The sequence below is a fragment of the Meleagris gallopavo genome, chromosome 5, assembly GCF_000146605.3.
Source record: "Meleagris gallopavo isolate NT-WF06-2002-E0010 breed Aviagen turkey brand Nicholas breeding stock chromosome 5, Turkey_5.1, whole genome shotgun sequence".
Lineage (NCBI taxonomy): Eukaryota > Metazoa > Chordata > Aves > Galliformes > Phasianidae > Meleagris > Meleagris gallopavo.
Genome location: NC_015015.2, coordinates 41,265,183 through 41,288,917, shown reverse-complemented (window position 1 = coordinate 41,288,917; position 23,735 = coordinate 41,265,183). Strand labels below are relative to the sequence as shown.

Here is a 23,735-nt window from a genome sequence, read left to right as displayed (position 1 = left end):
AATAATCAGGAGTTATTAGTAGGACAGTGTAGATTTGCCTGAAAGTGGTAGGGGTCAAATGCAATTAGCCCTAGCTTCTACATTAAAGTCAGACAGATCAATATTAGTTTCTGCATGATCTATTCTAGATTCAGCCTGGAAATACTAGCCAGAAAAAAAACAGTCTGTAGATGTGGTATTAATGTCATTATAAGGAATTGTTTCGTTGAACAACTTGTAATAGGCTACAATAACCCTCAAACTTTGGCATATTATTTCAAATCCATCTCAGCTGGATCCAAACATTATTGCCAGCTGATGGCAGATCTGTATAAAATAAGTAAGCATATTCCAGCACAGTTAGTTATGTGTGGGCAGGTGTGACAGTAAAAATCACAGTTCTCATTTGCAGGAACTAGCCTCTCACGAGGCCAAAAAAAAGCCAGTAAGCACAGAGATAAAATTAACCACTTATTCACAGAAAGCTCTCTCTAGGGCTACATTGAGGGATAGATATACATAATACATATGTGTGAAAGGAGGATAGAAATATTCATTGCTCATACTTCTTCTGTATTTCCTCTACGACTTCCACTGTTCAAGGTTTTCAGTCTGGTAAATGAGCAAAACATTAGTTAATCACTGAAAAAAGGGTAAAACCAAGCATTTTTCACCTTCTAAAATGACAAGATGGGTAAATATAAAGCAACGTATAAGTATCTTAGTATGATTTCTATTCTGTATTAAAAAAGAAAGCCATTTAAATGTATTTATTCTTATCCTTCTTAATATAGTGTCAAACAAAAATTAATCACATTCCTTCCCCTTCAAAAAATAAACAAAAAATAACCCTAATGGAAAAATTACAGTGTGCTGCACACAGATTTACCTATGATCTCCATTAACTTTAACGGGAGCCCTGAGTCTAAATCCCGAAGCCCTACAGCAAACATATAGTCTTTCTAATTTAGGAAAGAACTGAATAAATGTGGGAATGAGATCTAACAAACATGAAAAAAATCAGTAGAAATCGAATAGTAACTGCTGTTGCAATAAGAGACAGCAGAAACACTGCAGAAATGTTTAGCTTTCAAAATAATGGGGTTCTTGGATTCCAGCAGAGTTCTCAAAAGTTAAAAGAACTGGTATGAAAAAGAGTGACAGAAGTCTGAGTAGCTTAGGAAATCAAGTAGCCTATCATCACCTCCACGAATAGTAGCATAACAAGATGGTACAGGATAGATAACTTTTATTAATATAAATTAATAAAATTTTAATATTCTTTAAAATATTATTTTGTGGTGATGAATCAAGTGATACTTTCTGTTTGTATCCTGTATTTTGTTATTGGATAATTGGCCTAGAATGAAATTTTTCTGTTTTTGTTTCAGCAAAGGGAACACGGTAGAAGATATGTACAAAAAACTTATAATTTTACATGCAAATGTCAAAATAATATTGCAAACAAGATGAACTCCAGTTGTATCTTACTCTACATTTAATATAATTTTGCTGCCTATCTAGTGGGTGGCAGCTCTGTATACAACACTGTGGTTTTATCTGTTAGTCTGGGACACTGTCTTTGTTATTTTTATAGCCACTTGAGTCTACTGATTCTTGATTCATGAGGAAATACACCTAACTATATATATGACTGAATGTAAAGAAGACAGCTGGAATAGATAGAGTAAGTCAAGGCTTCTTGTGTTGTAAGAGAACCAAACTGTTTGGAGTGTCAATTCAAAACTTAAACTTCTGAACACTATAAACTGAAGCAGAAGTAAAAAGCAAAGTGTAGTTAGCAACCAGAATGTTGACTATATCTGAGTTTCCTAGTGTAGAATCACAACTCTAATCATAATTCAGAGAACAGTCTTTTGAGTTAAATTAATGCTTACTTTTAATTCTTCCTGTTCAACTCCTTAAAAAATGGGACTTTTTCTAGAGTGCATGGTAAATTAAAACTTTTGTTCATTTTATTTTTCCCCTGCTTATTTACCCTGCTCTCCATCACAGCTTTGCCTTGAGTACAAAATACTTTTTTCACACCATATAGTGGAAATGTCCAGCCACACTAAGTGAGTCTGATTAAACTTATTTTCTTGTCTGTCTTTCAAATGGTTATTGCATTTAATAACCGTATTTAATTTGCATTTAATTTCTGCAGCACCCTATATAGCATCAAAATAACATTTATTTGTCTGAAATATAGTAGAACTCCAAGCATGATGTGTGCAAGAAACACAGTATATGAATGCATGTACATGGATGCATACATGTGTGTATTTTCCTGAGAAGGTTTTTTTCCTTTCTCTTAAATCTGTTGCAAACTTACCCAGAGGAATGTTACTGAGGGGGTTAAAGACATAATATTAATGCTATACCACACTGATGTCAGCAATTTATAACGGGATGGTGGGTTCCACTGCCAGAAGCTGTAGCACAGGAAGGAGTGTTATTATAACAGCATGATTCTCTATGAAAGCCTGTCATCTTCTGTTCTTGAACCTTTGCTAATGTACTACTACGATGTGCCCAGATAGAAAATGAATGTTTTTCAGCAGTAATGTGGTGGCTATTAATACAGTTACTACTATACAATAAATGGCTACTACTGCTTGCCGTCTTTTTAAATTCACAGAGACATTGGAATCTCTTGAGACATCATTGTTTCTAAAGGGCCACATACTTTATTCCTTATTCAGATGAAGCTTTTAATAACTTAGCTCAGTAGGAACTTTCCTTTTAAGAATTTTAAGCTCTTGAGACCAACTGTGTACAAATACCACACTGTGTCAGACCACATTCAGTGTGATTGACACGGCATAATGCAATACATGAGTTTGAATTTTTATGCATTGCTGTTCTCATGCTTGCATAGTCTTCTAACAGCCGGGACAATACCAGCATCCAGCGCATGCTCAGCAGCATAAAAACAGAAAAAGTGAATATTGTCACTAGCCTACCTTTACATCTGACTGACTACCTTGACAACTCACAGTAGATAAACAAAAGTTTTAACACTTGTTTAACTATTCCCAGAAATTTCTTTATTCAGCTACCACTTTCATAAATCAATTATCAGTGTATTTATGATTTCCTTCTCTTTCAGACCTAAAGGGAAACTTTCAGTCTTATAAAGAAATTCTGTGCAAAGCATTTGATAATCTCAGATACTTTTGATTAGAATGGTGAATTCTTGAAACATCACCAAGAACTATGCAGCTAATTCTCCAAGGACAGTTTTACCTGGTTGTTTGTAGCTTATATACTAAGCAAATCATCAACAATGTTTATTCTTGGAAAGATAATTTCACCAATGCTGTTAATCAAGACAGAAATCTGAGTCACAAAGATTAGCAGATGCTCCTTGATCATGCCAGTCACCAGAGGCAGCTAGGTCACCAATGCAAACATGGCAGTCTGAGGCACCAGGTCACTCAGAGCATCACCTCAGCAAGCAGGGAGAGCAAGAAAATTTTGTGAAATCAGTAGAATTTATACAGAAAATACATACAGATAAATATTTGCATCTCTGCATTTGAATTTCCTATATGTAAAAGTTAAATACTTCTTGAAAAGTAAAAAAAAAAAAAGAAAAAGAAAAAAAAGCTGTTAATGTCTTTTATATCAATACTGATGGTGTTATACATTACTGTTTACAATTGAAGTAATGCTACAGTAGCTATAAAACTGGTTACTTACTTACTCAAGTATAATTTGCACTCAGAAAGTTTAGCACCTACTTTTCATGCAATTTGTTGCCTCCATTCACCCTGAACTATTTACCTGTCAAAAACACATTAAGCAAAACTTGAAAATTCACTGGAAAATGCAGAATTGAAGTTTTATTTTCCTTATAAAAGGAGGGTGGGAGGGGGTAAGCAACCAAAGACAAACATCCTAGAAACTGTCTCACTGTTGGAAACTGCTGGAAATAAAAATTGAAGAGACTTTAGATGATGTTGAACAAAATCTCAGCAGAGGAAACAACTAATAACAGAAACAGGTAGCCTACTCATCCAAGCACAAAACTGCAATTTGTATGAGCACTTGCTGTAGGACTAGAGGAGACATCCTGGGTCAGTGAATCCAATTCCCTGCTATCGTAAGTAATCATGTCATATAATCCCATTCATTTCATTTGAGCTCCATCTTAAAACCCTTTTTATGAATTTGCAGAATAAATGCATTCATAGCTAGTTTATATTCATTTGTTCTTGTGTAACCTTGTCCTTTAGCAAAAATAGCTCATCCTCCTCCCTCCCCCTCATTTATTTATAGAAAGCAATCACACATATTCTCAGCTATTATTTTGCTTGTCTAAGTCCAGCTCTTTCAGTACCCTCATGTATAATATGTTCTTCATTCCCCTAATTGACAATCAAGTCCGTTTCTGTACCTGCTCCAGTTAAAACAGCTTTATTTTTTAAGACTTACTACATTGTTCCTTCTATTAGCCAGCAAGGTTTCATTAAATACTAAAAAACTTCATACATTCTAAGATGTTTTGTTTCACTCATTCTCTCTCTTCCTCTCCTTTCCTTTCTCTCTCTTTTTCTATTAGCTATGGCCAGGTCAAACAAGTTTTCTGCCATTGACTCATGAAAATTCTACTAAGAAAAGTATGTAGCATAGGTAATGCTTATGTGCAAGTGCATGTATGTATTTATCTGTGTGCATATACTGCAAGATTCTAACTAAAAAATTGTTTCATATTGACAATAGGTGTCATAGACAAAAGGAGGGAGAAAGGGGGCAAGCCAGACCAGTCAAAAGCAGTTCACTTCAGAAAATCATAGGGACTGAAACACTAGAGAGATCCCAAACTCTAATTGTTCACATATTTATACAGAAGTTTATTAGTTTCTATGCAGCTCCTGAGTAATTAACAATTATCTTACTCACTCACTAACAGGGCCACATATCCTCATATCCATAAAATATTTTATGACTTATAACTAAGAATGTCTCATTACCCATACAAATATCTAATTATTAGCCCTGATTATAAATATTTGTCTTTCTGGATGTAGCACCGAGTTCAGTAGGATACCACTTAGCTGTAGAGAATGTAATCACTTTATTAAATATTTGTCTATTTTTATGGTATTCTCTGTGTAGGCTTTTATTTTGATATAATGAAAAGAGCATTTTCAAATATTCATTTTATTTTCTCTACCTTTGTATTTCCATATTATGTTTAGAAGAAACCTTCTGGGATTGGTCAGTACTCCTAAACAAAAAGGATCAAAAGTTAAATGACTTGAACAAGTAGGCCTAATGAGTCATTGGCAGAGCCAGATGGATTAAGACATAGGAGTGGATGGAATTGTTTGAAGTCAGTACAAAGTTGTTCCCACTGCTTTCTGCAGAGACAGAATTCCACTGCAGTTTCTATAATACACTTCTTCCTTCTCTAATCACTAAAGAACAATTTTACTAAATGGCTCTTCAGTTACTAACATTTTAAAGGCTGCTTTGTTAGTAGTGTTAGTAATAGTTTTTACCCTCAAAGGTACTTGATTTCCCATGATTTCATAGCAATGGTCATCATTCAATATTTCAGTAATGTAAGTTTTTAGGTAAATAGCATGATTTAAAGTTCAGTGACACTACAATCCTCTTCAAAATACTCCAGCATAGTATTAAAAATACAGAGAATGAAAATAAGAGTGTAATATCAAAACTGAATCAAGTAAACTCTAAATAAAATGCGTATAAAAAGATAGATCTAATTTTAGGCTATTTTCACCAGAGAGCATGAGGGTAATATACGCTACTTACGTACCCGATCTAGAAATGCTTTAACAAAATATGCTTATTTGTAAGGGGCTTATACTAATAAACAATGATAACATACATTGTCCCAAATTCTTGTATACTGGGAAACAAAGTCAGTGAAAAAAGTTACTGCATTTTTACTCAGTCTAGAAAAACTCAAATTATCTGACAGATTTAAATCTTTTTTCTCAGAAGCAACTAAGCCATTCGGATATTTGTTTAAAATAACTTCTTTTTATTCTTGTTTGTTCTTACTTTACTAAAAACAAACAAACAAACAAACAAAAACCATAAAGATTCGCAAGCACCAAATCTCTTTTAATGTTTTTGCAACAACACCTAAAAATCAGTGGAAGCCTATTTGGGACATCTTCAATATTTTCTTGATAAACACAATAATTTTCTGGTGACAGCAACTCTCCAGAATCTTGCTCAGAATGCTTGGGAAGTATTTGAAATAGATGCTTTGATTTAATACTTATACTTTAGACCAAAGCAGATAGGTACATTTTCTAGTGCTGTTTCATCAGTGACATACAATCTGGATAGATACAATTGCTGCGATAATGTTATTGGCTATTAATAATCTTAAAGATTCTCAGTTTGAAGGCACTGCAAAGATGTAGATGGCTTCATAAAGGTCATTACTTTTATAGATATAAAATTAAAAAGAATGTAAACTCCATACATAAGACTTTGTACTGCTGTCCGTTTACCTTTTAAAAACCAGGAAGGAATTTGACAGAAGGAGTACCTGGAGAAAACATAACACTACGTAAATAACACTCTAGTGCAAGCTAAGCTTATGGCAGTATAAATATTGATGTTATTAATGTTACCTAAACCACGCAAGTATAAAATGTACTTCCCTATTTTGTGTGCAACATGGCAGTTTATATCAGAAAGGCATTATTTCTACAGCAATAAGTCTTATTTTAAAATGATTTACTGCATTTAAGTCTTTGAGGCAGGAAGAGGAAATTGAGGAGGTGCAAAGTGGGAACAAGAGGAACAGAGAAAGGGAGGAGAAGTGGATATGCTCAGCATTCAGTAACATCATCTCCCAAAGATTTCTACAGTACATGATTTAAACTGTTGGCCACAATTTATATATTTGCTTTGTATGAATGTAGTTTCCTGAAGCGAATGGAAATTTGGATATTTGTAAGAGTTTAGCTAATTGGGCCTATGGATCTAGGATGTACACTTAAGAGATTTTATGAACAGTTGCCAGGCCAAAAACTCTATTGGTGGTCAATAGACTCCTGCTACAATTTCAGTGTCATGTGTTCCCATTGTCTTCCTAATTACTCACCCACAGCTCCAATTGAAGACAATGATATTGCAATCTCTACATTTTTTGCTAGCGTGGAGATATGAATCCGACAGCAAGAATCCTGATTGTTCCTTTTGTTATGCTAAGTGATCAAATCCAGTTAATTAACTTATTTTAAGTAACAGGAAACTTTCCTTATGTCATCTGTACCAGCCCCAAGACTGCAGGCATATTTTCAACACTAATCCATCAGCACTTTGTCAACGTTAATCATATTTGTGTCTAGAAATGAGGCTTCCAAAATTTTGTGGAGACCATATAACATATTTTGCTCTTAGAAACCTTGTCCTGATATTTTGCTTATTTGAAACAATAGCTAAAAGAATAAACATGACTTTCCAGCTAGTGAGGTATGTATTTTAAAGAATATTCAGCATATCTAACAGATTTTTACATGATAGTCTGAGCTGAATGACTTTAGAATTCTATTAGCCTGTGAAGAGTTCAGGACTGATTCACACAAAATATAAGATGGGGCACATGGTTTTACAAATTTTCTTTAAATTCAAGGTGATTTTTATGTTTGGGTTTTACTTGTTTGTTTTGCTTTGTTTTTCACCTGACACAAACTAACATGCAGCACTGAGTCTGAATTACACATAGAAATGGTAGATGTTAGTTTATTCCAGGTATCTGTATAGAGCTTTTTGTTAGGCTTTACAGAGTTACACCGCTCTTCATCAGTGATGATCATCATCATCAGTGTTACATCTTCCATCAGTGTAGTGAGCAGAAGAAAAGAGCAGGTGTCTTGTAGGTCTTCAGAGTTAAAACTAGCTCTCATATTGTGAGTTAAGTATTCATATGTGGTCTGTGGATGGATGCTTGTTTGCATGAGAGAGGAAACAGAGCTCATAATCACATTAAAAGTTAGTATGAACGAAGTCCTAATTATACATAAGGAATATGGAAAGGACACTCAGAAAAAGTAATTCTGCTCCTTAGATGTTAGTGGAAATCACTTTTATTGATTTTGCTGAAGGCCAAAGCATCACCTAGGTCTTTGTCTTCAGCAACTTTAGTCAGGTATATTCAACAGAGACTCTCATATATCTCTTTTTGTGGGCTGATATATATATATTTAAATAGTATTACCCATGCTTTCTGCTGTATGTAATAATGGCTGGTAATAAATTTTTGGCTTTGACTACAATCAGAATGTTACTTAGGGAAGCAAGCAATTCTGCATCACTTTTGATATGCTGTTTCACCAAGCCAAAATATTTTTTTACTTTTTCCCAAAATTTTCAACCAAATCTGAACAAAATGCTAAAGATAAAATTCATGACTGTTAAATCCAAGTAGAATGCCTTCATCAGTAATATCTGACATTCTCTTTAAAGTTCACTACTCTGGAGAGCTAATCTAGAAATCAGATAAACTAGTTAACTATTAATTCTTTTATTCAAATCCCAAACTAACCTTACATCTAGAAAATTAAATTCAAGAAAATTGTATCACTACAGTACAGATCAACTGAGGAGTAGACCTGCATGTTCGGATTACAAAGCATATATTCTAGCATTGACAGATACACTAAATATCTAATCAGTAAGTGGACATCATACTTTCAGCCCATAGAGTCACGCTCACTATTACATCACAGCAGTTTCTCTCCAGGAACAAGTTTGGACAAGGAAATTAAGATATATAAGAAAAACTGCTTAAGTGAGGTTGTGAAACTACACCAATAAGCATTATTTACTTGCAAAATGAATTAGGGAAGTTTCAGTACAGAGATTATGTTGTATAATTCAAGCAAAGCAAGACACGCCAAAAGCAAGCCTTTGGAAAACAAAACAAAACAAAACAACAATTCTTCCCATGTCTTTAGAAGGAAACTCTATTTTGCCGCTATTTCATTTAATAATTCATATAAACATTTACCAAGAAAGATTCTTACTGAATACCAGGGAAGCTGCTGCTCATTCTTATGACTTCTGTGACTTGTTGCTGCTGTTTTTCTAGGCTATACAGGTAATACTGCTACAATTAGACACAAATTTTTATTTTTAGAAAGGGATTTTATTTCAAATTGTCTCAGATTTATATTTTAAATCATATTAAATTTGAAATTAAACATCTCACAAAAAAAACTCTGACAATGTAATGGGTGATACTTCTTGTTTCCTCAATTGAAGATAGCTACAAGCTATATCAGTTTAAATACATGTGGAGACCCTGAAAATAACTTATTATGTTCAAAACCTACTGACTGGAATTTAAAGCATTCAGAATTTCACAGAACTTGGTCTCAGCTGTGAAAATGGTTTTCTTTTTTTTTTTTAAGCTGCAAATGGAAGGAGACAGGGTAATACAGGGCATAAAATGGCAGCTTGCATTTCATGGGAGTAACACTCCAGTCACAACTGGAATCAGAGGGACAGGTAGAAGAAAAATGCTTTCTTCTTCATTTCCCTATTAATTATCATTATTTATGAAAATCGAAAATCTAACACACCATTTGTTTTGGACTAAATGTTCTCATTTTGATTCTGCTGTCAAAAATGGGGATCTTGCATTTGCTTTCTGAACTCTGCTATGAGTGTGGAGCGGTATACCAACAGCCTCATTGTAGTAATCCATTTGATTTAGCAATTCACTGATATTTATACATTGTTTCATAAGCCATCACCATCCACTAATTCACTTCAAACTTTTCTGCATGTATTTAGTTCTGCAAATGCACTGCCATTTCTGATATCTTAAATATGCTTTATTGTGAGACAGTCAATTGGTCTTCTGTAAGGACACTCATATTTCTGCTTATCCCATGTATGAAGATTTGGAACAACAAATACGTCTCTTCATTTCAGGTCATGTAAAAAAAAATACAGATTTCATAAGAATAAATCGTGATTTATACTCAAAGTCTGTACTGGAAGTGTGACCATTCATGCACTACTTTTTGATTTTTCAAGTCTTACAATTCAATTTCCCTTATTGGACATATTGCTTCATGAGAAGACCCAAATAGTGCAGAAATGTCAGATGGATCCTTCTTCATTTCAGTTCAGCAATATAAATGAGATATGCAAATATTCAGGTCATTTGATTTTATTTCCAGCTTTGCATAAGGGAAAGAAATAAGGATCTTCATGTGATTATTAGCAACTATACAGCATGCATATATACCAAAGAGTGTCATTCTACTGAAAATTGCCTGAAAACCAAGCAGTATATTGCACTGATTAATTCAACTTGTCTAATTACCTGGGAGCATGTTGCTCTCTCAGATAAGAGATGTTAAAATACGTAGAATTGAAGGTCCATGAAAGTACAGCCCTTTAATCTTGGTGGGAGGACTTAGTCTTCAATATATCTAGGCTTTTAAGTGTTGGATGTTAAGATCATAGAAAAGAGAGAAAGGTGAGACAGACTATATACTACATATATGCCAGATCTATTGGGAGTCACTTTTGCAGCATACTATTTGCATGGGGAATATGCAGCATAATTAATGTCATTTTACTAATCACTTATCTAGATTTTTCATGTGTACAAAGTCAGTGGAATTATAAATACAATCTGTATATTCATAAATAAGTGTGGGTACAAACTACTCTCCTAAATTTTATGCTCAGAAGGGAATTTCAAAGCTTCTTAATTCTGACTGACCAGGTCTCATGTTACAAATATTAATAACTCTCTACATGAAATAAAGTAATTTGATATAAACATTGCAGAATTGTTTTGTAAGGATATCTTTCAGTAAAACTTTATAGGTTGGTGTTAGGCTACTATACTGATGAACAGAATGTAAGATTAAACAGAATAGAGCAGAACATAGCCCACTGTCACTTAGATTGGTTTATACCTAGATGCAAAACATCATACTAGTCTCTACAAAGAAAATATGATTAACAGAATGGATACACTTACTCTTACACACTAACTGCCTCAGAGGTACCACTGAAATTTGTACTGGGAAAAGCCCAGTAAGTCTTGTGTTATAACACATCACTAGTTACTAGCTAGTGCAGGTTTATACACTTTGCTTCCCATTTCTGTTTGGTGATAGCAGCATAAAATCTCACTATACATTCTAAATGTTAACCTGCAAAGCAGCAGACCTCAATTATGTCCAGTAATATTAAAGCAATTTCCTTACACAATTCTTATCTTCCTTAGACAATACCATCATCAAAATATGCAAAACTATCAGCTGAATAGAACTGAAAAAGTGGCAAATTGATAGAAGACACTTGTCATTTTTTCTCCCCATTCCTGCAGTATAGAGTTCCTGTAGCAAGAGAAATTATTAAATTCACTAAAACTGAATAGTTAAAATTTAATGCAAGTGCCAGAAGTCTAAAGCTGCATTGATAAAAACCACTATGCTTGCAGTCCTTTGGCACAATGAGATGAAGTCTGGTAAATTTTTTAGAGTTATATTCCATGCCCATACTGGTTCACGTATATGAAAATCAAGCCTCATTAGATAAAGCAATGGTGGCAAGCTTCAAATGTGTCACGGAAAATATTTCAGACGCAAAGGGTGTAGCAATTGCTATAAGACAGATATAAGAAAAATGAACTGAAGTATAAATAGCTTCAGTAAATTATATAACCACATCTACATATGAATTTGAAACTTCAAACTATGCCGTAAATAACTACAGCAGTGCTGTAAACATGACCGTAGACCATCTAGAGCTCAAACATCTCATCAGTCATGTTAAATCAAGGAACAAAAAAAATGTATATTTACTTCATGTGAGAAATTTGAAGAGCAGGGCTCTTTATTGATTCAGAGGCAACTGGGGCCCAAACAGTGCAGTACCAGATACCAAACCACAATCTTTCCCCTCCCTGCTAAGGAAAGAAGTTTGTTCTACAGTTCTGGCTCTAGCAAGTATCTTAATAGAGAAGTTTTCATGTTGTGGATATTCAGCTACTATGGACCATTCCAGATCTAATTTATACAAGCACTATATATCTAATATCAAGCAGCTGCCTGTGCAACAGAATCCCTTGATTCAATCCTGCTATTTACTCTTCCTTCTGTCTTTTATTCAAGATATCACTTTTTACACCAAGAAAATAGTACAGAGTTAGTTTCTGTCTATATGCTTCTTACTAGGACATACACAGTGTGACTTACGCTCAGCTTTGCTTTGTAAGAACAGAGGAAGAGGAGGACATGGAAGTGAAAGAATGGCTCATCCCCCTCACATAATAAATCTTTTCACTACTGACAGGGAATGGAAAAATGAGTCTCGGTTAATAGCGATGCGTTACCCAAGTCCACAACCTTTCATTTCATATAGATCACTGTAAGCTGTGTCTAGATTTCAAATAGAAACAGAAAGGTTTTGTATTCAGTAGGAGAAACCCTGTGTCATATTGTCTCCTCTTAAACTCTAACAGAATTGCATTTTTTTGTTATTTGTCCTGGTCTGTTAGGAAAGATACATCAGTAGACATAATATTGTTCTTGAGAACAAGAGAGAAATGTTGACAAGTAAGAAATAATTCAGTGTGTTTTAATTTTCACTTGTACTTCATTTCCTTGAAATGTCTAGTAAGAGACTCGAAAATCTGACAAAAAAATGAGTTTTATCCAACTCCTTAAAACCAATTTATTTAAAAAGCTTGAGTGAGTTTTAGTGCTGGTGAAAATGGAATAGTGACGTGTTTCACTCACTGGTGAAGCATCACACACACCAGTCCTTGGGGCAGTCCTGTCAATGCAGTTCAGTCCCACACCTGTCCTTGGGTATTCACACAGCTGATTTACGTAGTTATTATTCCCATGTGGGCAGCTATCCACAAGAAGCTTGACTAAGACCATCCGACTTGCATTTTATCACTCGCAGGAAGCTTCATCTGAGTGAATAGCCAGCATTAACCCACATAGTGCTATCTCTCCACTGAGGTTTTTCTTTTCTTTTACAGTTGCTATAACTGCATTCTAATCAGGTTCTTTGCTAGACTTTCTGTAAAATTACAAGGATGCAAGTTAGTAGAGTTACATACTGACCCAAATATTATTCCTACCTGAACACTTGCGGAGAATGCTGAAATCATTAAAAGACTGTACACCTCTAACAAAGCAAGGACACATATTAAAACCCTCCCCCATAAAGGACACATCTCCTTCACCTTAAATGCCTGGATTTAGTACTGCTACTGACTGTGGGCATTTGCAGTGCCTGAAGGAAGAGAAATACCAGCCTTTCCATATGTACACATGCAGATAGCTTCTGTGACTTCTGTCCTTTCAGTTCCCAGCATGCAACACTGTTTATCCCCTCACCGTTTTTAAAATTCATTGTTGAATTCTGCCTCACATTCAGCTGCAAGGACATGCTACAAGCTCAGACCACAATGCGGAGTTTGATCAATGCCTGACCTATCCAATGATTTAATCAACAGGACAGCATGAATGTACTAATGAGGCAAGAGCAACATCACAACTCTGTGTGTTGCAGTGTACTATGATCATTTCCTTCAGTATGTTTCTTTTAAACGAGAATAATGAAGACCCACTTCAATGTCATTTGTCCCAGTTTTACCCAAATTAAGTCTTTTATTACATAATGGAACTCCAGGCTCTTTCAGATGAAAGGTCTAAAGGCAAAAAAAATCTAAACAACATTAAGGCTGACAGGGCCTATGTTACATATTTTAAAAAACAAATAATCATTATTCCACTTTTATTCCATATTCCAGATTTATCTCTGTAAAACGGACTTTGTCTTCATTCCTAAGAGGAAAATTTGAGATTAGTTACTCACTAGTTATTTTTTCCATCCTGTCTTTACTCCATATCCCATATTTTTCCTTAATGTGCAGAGAACCTTAGGTCACAAAAAAATAAGGACATGGAACAATATTAAGAGGGAATACAAGCTCACCTGGTCCAATTCACCAAAGCAGCCAGAATTTTATTGTAGAACTAAAACACAATGAGATAGCACTAATTCTCCCTAATAATTCACATGTGCTTTTTCCACAACAGAAATAACTGAGAGAACATCACAGATCTTTCTCTTCCAGCTCCTCCTTGATTGTACGTTGCCCTACTTCTCCTCTCCAATAAATAAGATATTAGGTGGTTAAAACTGTGATCACTGAGAAATTCCAATTTCCTGTTGCACTGAAAGTTGAATTTTTATATCTGTGCCTCATTCAGCCTGGACAATTTTGATTATTCACTGTCATCCTGTTTTTCACCTTTATTTTGTAGTCACTTTCCCTTTCCTGCTTTTATCCCACCTCTGCAGAATACTGTATATTTAAATAAAAATAAAATCTCCCATCTGAATTATTGTTTATTTTAGTTTTCATAGTACTTTCAGGATACTTTGTGTCTTCAATGTACCTGATGTAGCAGATACAATAGAATGAGCTCTAGCTTTAAGTAAGTTCTTCTCAGCTGAATAACAAATTCAAAATTCGGATTCAGCCTATGCTGCCACATGTATTTAAAAAACAAAGACAGACAAAGACAGGAGAGAAGTGTGCTGCTACCAGAATATAAATATATGACAGTGGCAGTACCCCAGAGGGTAAGAGGGAGTGTAAATGTCATAGCAAGGCTACTGATTTTTATATTGTTGTCTGTCTTTCTTCTAGTACGCAAGAGGTAGTCTTTTAGCATAACACTGAAGGAGGTAAACGACAGTCTTTTCACCAAGCAAGGTTATCATTCAGCACAAGACAATACAGGGCTATAAAACACCTCTTCCCAAGATCCCCAAACATAAATTCAGAAGAACTAGTTAATTTTTTGAACAAATACTGGTGCTATCTGAAATCTAAAGGAGTTTATTCTCCCTGTGCTTAAAGAAGATCATCTTTCCACAGCCAGATGACTAGACTGTAGAATGTCTTCTCTCGATCAGTGCATGTATAACCAGACAACTATTCAGTAGTTTGTAAAATATGATTGCATATGAGATATTGATGGCCTAAGGGAAGTTCTGAATATCAGAGGTTCATAATTAAAATACCTATGCATTTGATCCAAGAGAGTTTTCATCAGTGTCACAGAGATGAGTGGTTATGAATTTCAGAGTCATCTCTGCCCATACCGACTGATTTATGCACTTTTGAATTTGGACAAATGAAGGGCAAGGAATTAAAGCCAAACCCTTCTACCTAGACAGCTCCGTATCCTTAGCAGGGGGGGGGATCTGAAATTTACGATATCCCCTCCCAGTGTTCAAGATCAAGCCCTTGAACTGGTAACTCATAACCTATTTATGCTTATGCCATCCATCCGCTTTCAGTCATTTTTGTCCTCTTATCTGTAAATCCACAGTTGCAACGTAGGATGTGTGGATCTGCTGATAAGAAATTTTTGCAGGAAAGGGAATCTGGGCAGAAAAACAGTTCTGTTGCCAGAGCTCCTGGCAGCAACTCTAACATCTCATTAATTCCAGATTTATAAAGATCCACTGTGCTGATCTGAGGATAGAGCTGAATGTTTGAATACTGTGATAATAGACTAACTAGCTGAAATCTGTATTTAGTACTAAATATTAAGTTAAATGGATACTGATAAGATTATGATTGTAGGACAGAACATTGTTAACATTGTTAACATCTTGATAACAGTGAGAATTCCATAGCTCCTGAACTGGGAGTTTTTATTTTTAACTTTTTTATTTAATATTAAATCACTGAATTTTAATGGAATTATACATAACTAAAAACAAAAGCACTGGAGACAGATTCACCACTATGTAAAAATTCAATTGCATCATTCTTTTTAAAACTATATCAAACAGAGTACCAGTTGTGGAAATAGTACTCTATTAATTATGAAAGAGAAGAGCTAGGGGACAAAGACAAACAAACCAGGAAAGATCATACAGTTTCCATATCAATATTCTATAGTATCACTAACTGTACTGCCATCTACTTAAAAATAACAAAAAGGAAGATGCTAACTAAGCATTAGAAGGAAATTATTTTGCTAAATGATCCTTTACTATTCAAATGCTTTTAGAAAGCTTTTTTTTATTTTTTTTATTTTTTTTACACCTGTGTGAATGCCTGTACATGCAAATTTATCACATTACCACGTGCATAAAAAAGGAGATTTTGATAGGGCACTAGGTAGATAGAGCAAATAAAATAACCCTTCTGCCAGATGCTCTAACACAGAGGCTCAGGTGTCTCGGGACAGTGATAAGCAACTTGGCTCTGTCGGTGGCATCCAAAACATACACAAAAAAAAGAGAGAGAACCCACTGTGCTTCCTTGTTGCCTGAGTATTTTCAAAACTGTAATGGTAGGTGCTGCTGGGTAAAGGCTTTTGCACTGCAAAAGAATAAGGCTCTGAAACTAATTTTGTCAAAGAGTGAAAGTAATTCCTCAAATAAAAAAAACTTACATTGGCAAGATGCATTTTACAATTTACTGCAGAAATGCTGCAAAAAGATGCTCTTCACTGAGCAGCGTGGCACAAAGCCAAAACGAGCTGTTTCAAAAATCACTGTTGGGCATATACAAATTTGATACACAGGATTTAGCAATACAGTTGGGAATGACTCTGTGTGGATGTGTTCATGTTCTGTTAAATTTTAACAGTCTCTAACTGTATACTCATCTTCAGCATGAGGAAATTCGTTTGTAGACAGCTAAATTTGCTTTATATACAGGGAATTATATCAGTATGAATAATAATGATTTTAATTTTTTCTTTTCCATATTTCCATATGAGTTAGAAATTAATTTTCTATGGGCAGTTCAAAGGATAAAAAGTCTCACATGAAATCTTTGAAAACATTTAAAGCAAGGATGTAAATTTTATGAGTATGAGTTACTGGCTAGCCTTTTCCACCTCCAGATCTTCTGGTTCCATAAATAATGTGGGGACTTATAATAGTGGATCAGTACAATAGGACACAATATAATCTAGATATTTAGAATATGAAAATAGATTCCTTCTGTCCCTTCTACCACCCAATCCACATTCATATCAATTCAAGTGTTTAGAGGACAAAGCTTCAAATTTTTTTTAGATACATACAGGTATCTAAACTGTTATGAAATAAACAGTAAATTTTCAAATAATACAGCTTAAGAGAGAATGTTTAGCCTAGGAGTGCTTGCAACTAACACCAAAGCTAAGTGGTTAACAATAGGAATAAGGTTAACCTAGATCAGTCAGTAACGTAACCTGTGAAACAAGACAAACAAGATGGCTAAATGGAGTACATTTAGCTTGATGCAAATCTTTCAGTGACACAAGAAGCATCACCTAGGAAAAACTTCCTAAATCGCAAGTGAAATTATAAGGTAACACACACATCTAGATTTCATTTAGAGACACTCACTTGGTTTCAACTAACATTTAACGCATGCAATAGACTTGCTACCTCACTAGAATAATCATTCATTAAATGACATGCACACCCAATGCCTTAACTATGGATAGATTTTGCAGCAGTGCTACTATGCAGGTTATGTCCATGATGAACACGCATATTGCTAGAGTCCTAATATGGATGTAATCCTAGTGATTTAAATCACTGCTATCTACATAGTTTGTTTCCACAAACAAATGTGAAGACACTACTAATGAAAGTATACAACCAGACAATCACTGATGGGGTAGTATCATCTTCAATTACATCTAAATGACATCACTTTGGGGGTATTCAAATTATTACTCATGAGTAAACCCTAATCATAAGAAGAGTGTCTACGACATTAATTTGCTAGTGAAGAGAGGGATTGAGTCTGGAATAAAATATATTAATTTAAAAAGTAGTCTTTAGACTGTGAAGTTCAGTCTAAGCACAGATAGGTTTGCTACAGACTCTTCTCATTCACCTTGGGAATAATATTGAGCAATACTTCAGTATTGTAACCAATTTAGAGAATTCCAGCACACTGAGGAAAACGTTCTGTTTCTCTTGTTTAATTTTATTTGCAATACACCAACAAAATTATTTTAAATGAAAATTAACTGTAAGTTTTTAAGGATCTGAGGGTGATCTCCATGATTATAGACATAGTTATCTATATATGTAGCATATACATTAATTATAAGTTGTGTTTCTTCTTTAGAACTACTAATATTGAATCTCTTGTTCTTTTGAGAAATGTGTTTTTGGTCTAAAATAATATTTATTTCCTCTTGTAGTCATTTAAAATGACAACGTGAATGTCAGACACATTTTAAAACAGGTCAAATACCTCAGTTCTTTCTATTTGTAGGAAGAGCATGCAGGATATCTCTAGAGAAATAGTTGCAAATCTGAACTTACAAGCCTAAGGCTGATGACCCTAAGACTGCAGTTTGACCAAGGTTTGGTCCTCTGTTGTGCATCACCAAAGACTCCCAGTACTGCATCTTTTCCCTCCCTGGGCTGCCCTCTCCCATATTATCTTGGTTTAACTCTTACAGAACAGCTCTGCAAGGTAAGACTTAATCATGGAACTATATGGCGCTGGATCAGAACTACTGTTGAGAAAAGCTTTTCTGTTCAGCTTAATTTTCCCTGTTGTTTTTGATGAGAGCATAACAAAGACTGCCAGCAGGAATTGGGAGTGACACTGCTGCACACTGATTTCAGTTCTGAGAAGGTGCTGATGAGGCTTTTCATTCAAAGCTCTGACCTTTTCTGCTCTTAATGGGTCACGGAGTATTTCCGAACAGTTTACAGTACTTACTACAAGAAGAGCCTAGCATCTAGTCTGCCCAGATTGTGCTAGAGTCACTATGCATGACAGTAAATGGCTAACAAATCACGGAGATTAATCTAAATCTTTTGCTGTAATCCTTTAATTCTTCATCAAGATCCCTGACATTAACATAATTTTGTCAGAATAGAGATTGTAGAATAGTTTCAGATTAATTCAATCATAGATAGCATGTCTTAATGAAAGAACTAATTTGATGTCTATGTGATTTTTTTTTAATTGCATTTTTGAGGTAACTGGACTTTGCATGACAGCATGGTCATAATAAAGAAGTTTCACCAAAGAGAACTCTTCCCCCTCTATTCAAATGGTTTAGCTGTCATATGGTCACAAATGATGATAAAAAGAACTAAAAGCCCTCTTCTGCAATCCATGGATCCAGACTTATCCCCATCTGGGCCAGGATTTACGAAACTAGACTGCATACTGTTACAGTAATACATAGATTAATGTCCAAATTCCCTTTTAAAATTATTTTTCCTTTTCATATTATTTTGACTGAAGTCTTATCCCATAACTGTCACAGAAAATTACAGTGTTAATTTATCTTGTGAATATGTGGCAGTGATTAATAATTATGAAAAACGGCCTTTTGATTTGAAAGCCAAGTGAGAATGTTAACCATGACCTTTAGTATCCTGCTTCAAAAGTAGCAGGTCCTACAAAATACTGACCACTCCATGTTGGAAGCAAGTCCCCACTCACTTGAGGCAGAAGTACATCTCCCTCTTTCAAGTCTAGCAATGTGCTTATCCTGCATATCCAAAGCCTATTAATTTTTGTCTGCAAGGACTGAAGGATCCGTTTCAATGACAGTATGCCTTTGAATGATTAACAATTCTACAAGTTACATGTTTTTCTATGTTATGCTAGAATAGAAATGTGTTAAAAAAAAAAAAAAAACTACAACAACAAATGTACAAATTAATAAATAAAACAGCTAGAGCTTGAAGTAGGATGTACAGAAGATTGCTTCCAGGTAGAGCACAACAGAACATTATTTCTTTTTAGAAGAGATGTTTTATGCCTTGTATGTATCGTCAAGTTTTCAGGAATGTTGAATGATGAACTTGTTTTAAAAACATTGCTAGTATTTAGTTTTGGCTCAGTTCAAAGGGCTATATCAGAAGAAGGAATCGAAGAGGGAAAAACAATATGAAAACAACAGCAACAAAAAACTGTTTAGCTGCCTAAATCACCAATTTAAAAGGAATGTATAAAAAGTTCCCAACAGTTTTTCACCAGTGGCTGAAAATCTTAGATTAAATTTTACTATTCCTGAGAGATATTGTTTGACGTGACTAGAATACAATTTGTTGAGCAGATAATAGTTTTTGTTTAAAATGATTCCTTTCTGGGTATTACGTATGGATTAAAGATTGGGCCTCCATGAATAAAACATCCTTGTCAAGAAAAATATTTTAATGATGACTTTTTTGTGGTTGTTTTTTTCTTTAAAAGAAGTCAGTTACTTGAAAGGAATAGGTTATGTATAGCTTTAGGGGGACTAAAGCTTGTATCTTTAGTGTATGTTAAATTAGCCTACTTCACAATAACAGTTATATATCATGTATTTCTTCTTTTTTTTTTCTTCTTCTTTTTTTTTTTTTAAATAAATACTTGTTTCACCAAAAGAAAATAAAATGTAATTTTTATACCTTTAGGGCAAGTTCCAGTTCTTTTGGTTTCTTGAAGAAATAAATAAAAAGCATTGACAGAGAAACTTCTGAAATGAAAGCCCAAGGGGGAGGGAAGGAAGCACCTAAAACCTTCATATTACCAAGTACTGAGGTAATCAACCACAGTCTGGGAAATGTCAAACAATGGTATTCACCTACCCAAAGATATTGCTGGTCAAGTCCTCAACTGCCATTTATAATCACTAACTAAAACATGGAATATAGATGTGGATATAAACAAGAGACAAATTAGTATTGGGAAGCTGGATTTAATAATACACTAAAAGAGACCATCTGTTTATAAAGACCCCCTTTTCCTTGATCTCTGACATCTATTCCTAATATAGACACAGCTGGATATTTTATTTTTTCATTTTTTAAACACTCTGCTACTATAAAGACTACTTATAATATATCTGGTCAGAGTGTTTGTCTCAAGTTTCAGATATTATGTAAGCACTCAAGGGCAATAAAATTTCACATACAGTCAGCCAGTTTTAAAGTAAGTATTAAACCATCAGACCAACATAAATGCACTTTCTTTATTATTGATTTTTAATATCCTTCTTATTTTTCAGATTTTTTCAAATGTTCATTATCACTGGAATAGCTTTCCGAAATTCAGTTGTTATTATTTTTTTTTCAAGTTCTTTACACACATTTGGAACTAGCGTTTAGTTTTCTTGTTTTCCTGTTTAAATTACTAGCAAAACTCAGTCGGTGACAAATATAGTATTGACAACCTGACAAGATAGATGCGGGAATAAAAGACCAAAGTGATAGAAAGCCTGTGTTTCCAAGCCACAACAGAGAAAAAAAGGGAAGAAAACACCTCTGACTATACACTTCTCACAGATAGAGGTCACTAATGGACTGGATTTGAATCGGTCTGGTAACAGCCTGAAAGTAATCTTGTGAAAAATGAATTCATTTTGAGATTAAAGAGGTAGTAGAAATTTTTAAGAAATAAAGTTCTCATCTTCCTGGAAACAATATTATCCTAAGTGTGCTTTCTTTGTAGTTCTTTAAATAGAAAGTACAATACAGGAAAAGCCTGATAGTGATGTTTGTTTGAAATTCTTTTTGTTCTCCTGACTTAGTAAAAGTATGTCTCTCCATCCCTTCTGCAAGGAGGGTAGGGAAGTCAACACTAATGACATGCCATGTTTTGGGTACTGCTATTTTAAGCATTTAAAGGTAAGCACATTATTTATTCTTAGAAAAAAAAACATAGCCTATGTAATGCAGATTCCAACTGGGAGGGTGTAGGGTTCTGGAAAGGAGATATGTCTACATCCTAAATCAAACTACCCAGCAGGCCAGGATATAAATGTGACTTGTAGCAGTGGCTTAAATTAGATCCAGACTCTCAAAGCCAAATACAGATAACATCACCTTATACAAAGTATAGGGTGCACATGTGTGTAAGGAGTGAATCTTTTAAGAATGTTGGATGCATTCCAGCATGATTTCTCCATGCTACAGACTGGAACTTTGGAAAAAAAACTACTGCTGACTGTTAGTTGCAGGTAGTTGTATAGACACTGTATTTGAACAGTGCTCTGACTTTTTACCTACAGTACTCCAGTTCTTCACTATCACTTTTAACTGCTTAACTACCTTATCAGGATAGAGAACAGCAGTTTAAATAGGAAATCTTCTATCAATGGTAATGATGTTTGAAATCTCTCCCAAATTTTCAGAAACAAGACCAACACTAACATCTCTTATATCATTTTGATTAAATCCCATTGATAGCATTGCATATTTTAACTCTTTAAAAGAAAGAAGGAAAAATGGTGGGTAGTATTACAGATACGATACCTTTTAAAAGTTTTGAAAAAAAATGCCAGGACAGACCTTTTCCCCCTCCCAAAAATATGCATTTCTAATACCAACCCACAAGTTGTCTCTGAAAATGCAGTTGCATAAAGGTGTGCTTGCAAAAAGGTGATGTCAGAGAAAGAAATGAATGCCCCACAGAAGTTGCCATTTGTTGTAACCGAAGTAGTGATCAATCTCAAACTTTAAAATGATTTAATATCCCTACAAACACTGCACTAAGTAAACATATTTTTAACATATACCCTCTTTCTGTGCGCCTGTGTGTGGTTGAAAGAGGTTTGCCTTGTTTTAGTATCTTCTCATGCAAGGAACCTCTCCCTTTCTCTTTAGCTGAGCTCTGCATTGGGAAAAAAAAAAAAAAAAAAAAAAGCATCTGAATAAATCTAATCAGTACTTTCCACACACCGTACAGGAATTTACACGGATTTGTGCCTTGGATTTATTAGCTTATTGTAAGCCTTAAAACAGATTTCCTCCATTAAAATTAACTAAAAGCTCCTGTTGACTGATTCCCACTACAAAAAGAAGGTGGACAGTCTTACTTTCCTGCTTTGCTACTGATTTCTTTATCTTTCACGGGATTATATCTCATGCTCTAGAGAGATCTTTTCAGCTGTTTGATTTCTTTTCGCGATCTGTTTCTCTGCTCATTATTCCCCTCCCCCTGCCCAACCCCTCTCCAATATTTGTAATTATTTTGCCAGAGATCACCTCTAACTTAAGAGCTCTATGAGGAGCTCTCTTATACTCTGAAACCTTGATCCCATTCCCTTCACCTCACCCCACTCACTCACTAATCAGACCCCGCTCCGGGGGCTGCTGATGGGAACGTGACGAAACCTCCCGGAGGCCGCAGCTCCTTGCTCTCTCCGTCCTTTACATCTCGGAACACCGGCCAGCGTGGAGTTCAGACGACTGCCTCCACCGATCGAGCCTCATCTTTTGAAGTTCCCGTTTCTCCAAACCACTTCCCCGAACGCGGCTATGGTCGCACTCGTACGCGCGCTCCGCCGGTTTCGTATAGCAGGAGGGCTGCTCTGCGCGGCGCCTGACGGGGGCTGGGGGTTGAGGGCTGCTTTCGGCACAGAAACGAGCCCAAGGACCTGGTTACTCGGGGCGGCTGAGGGCTCCCGACCAGAGCGCTGCTGTACAACCGCCCGCCGACCCTCCTCACACTTGCTGCCGGCCATTCATAAATTGTGCGTGTGCCTGCTGCTGCACACTTGCAGGCACGGGGCTCTAATGAGGCGCACGCGATCCCGGCCCCTCAGCTTTGCCTTCTCAAAGGGCACCGGGGTTTTAAATCGCCTGGGCTAGAATAACCAGGAAGGAAAAGAGAGAGAAATGAAATCCCAACTGTACCTGACAGTGTCTGGGAATCCCTCGCCGGCACCGATCATAATCCCCCTCTGCGCCTCTGGCCCCCCACACCAAAACTTTTCCGCTGC

General features: G+C 35.4%; 1 protein-coding gene across 3 annotated transcripts in view; it reads right to left on the bottom strand.

Moving 5' to 3' along the window:
• FLRT2 (fibronectin leucine rich transmembrane protein 2) overlaps positions 1–23,735 on the bottom strand; it is a 56,259-nt gene that overhangs the window by 29,772 nt on the left and 2,752 nt on the right. The window contains exons 1-2 of one of the 3 annotated variants that reach the window (XM_019615815.2): positions 23,650–23,727; positions 23,082–23,359 (exon numbers count right to left, since the gene is read on the bottom strand). The exons of 1 other annotated variant lie outside the window; for it this stretch is intronic. The gene's annotated coding sequence lies outside the window, so the exon portion shown is untranslated. Of the gene's footprint in view, positions 1–23,081; positions 23,360–23,649; positions 23,730–23,735 lie in introns of those variants that run through there. One more of the 3 variants, XM_010711794.2, reaches the window with a different exon arrangement.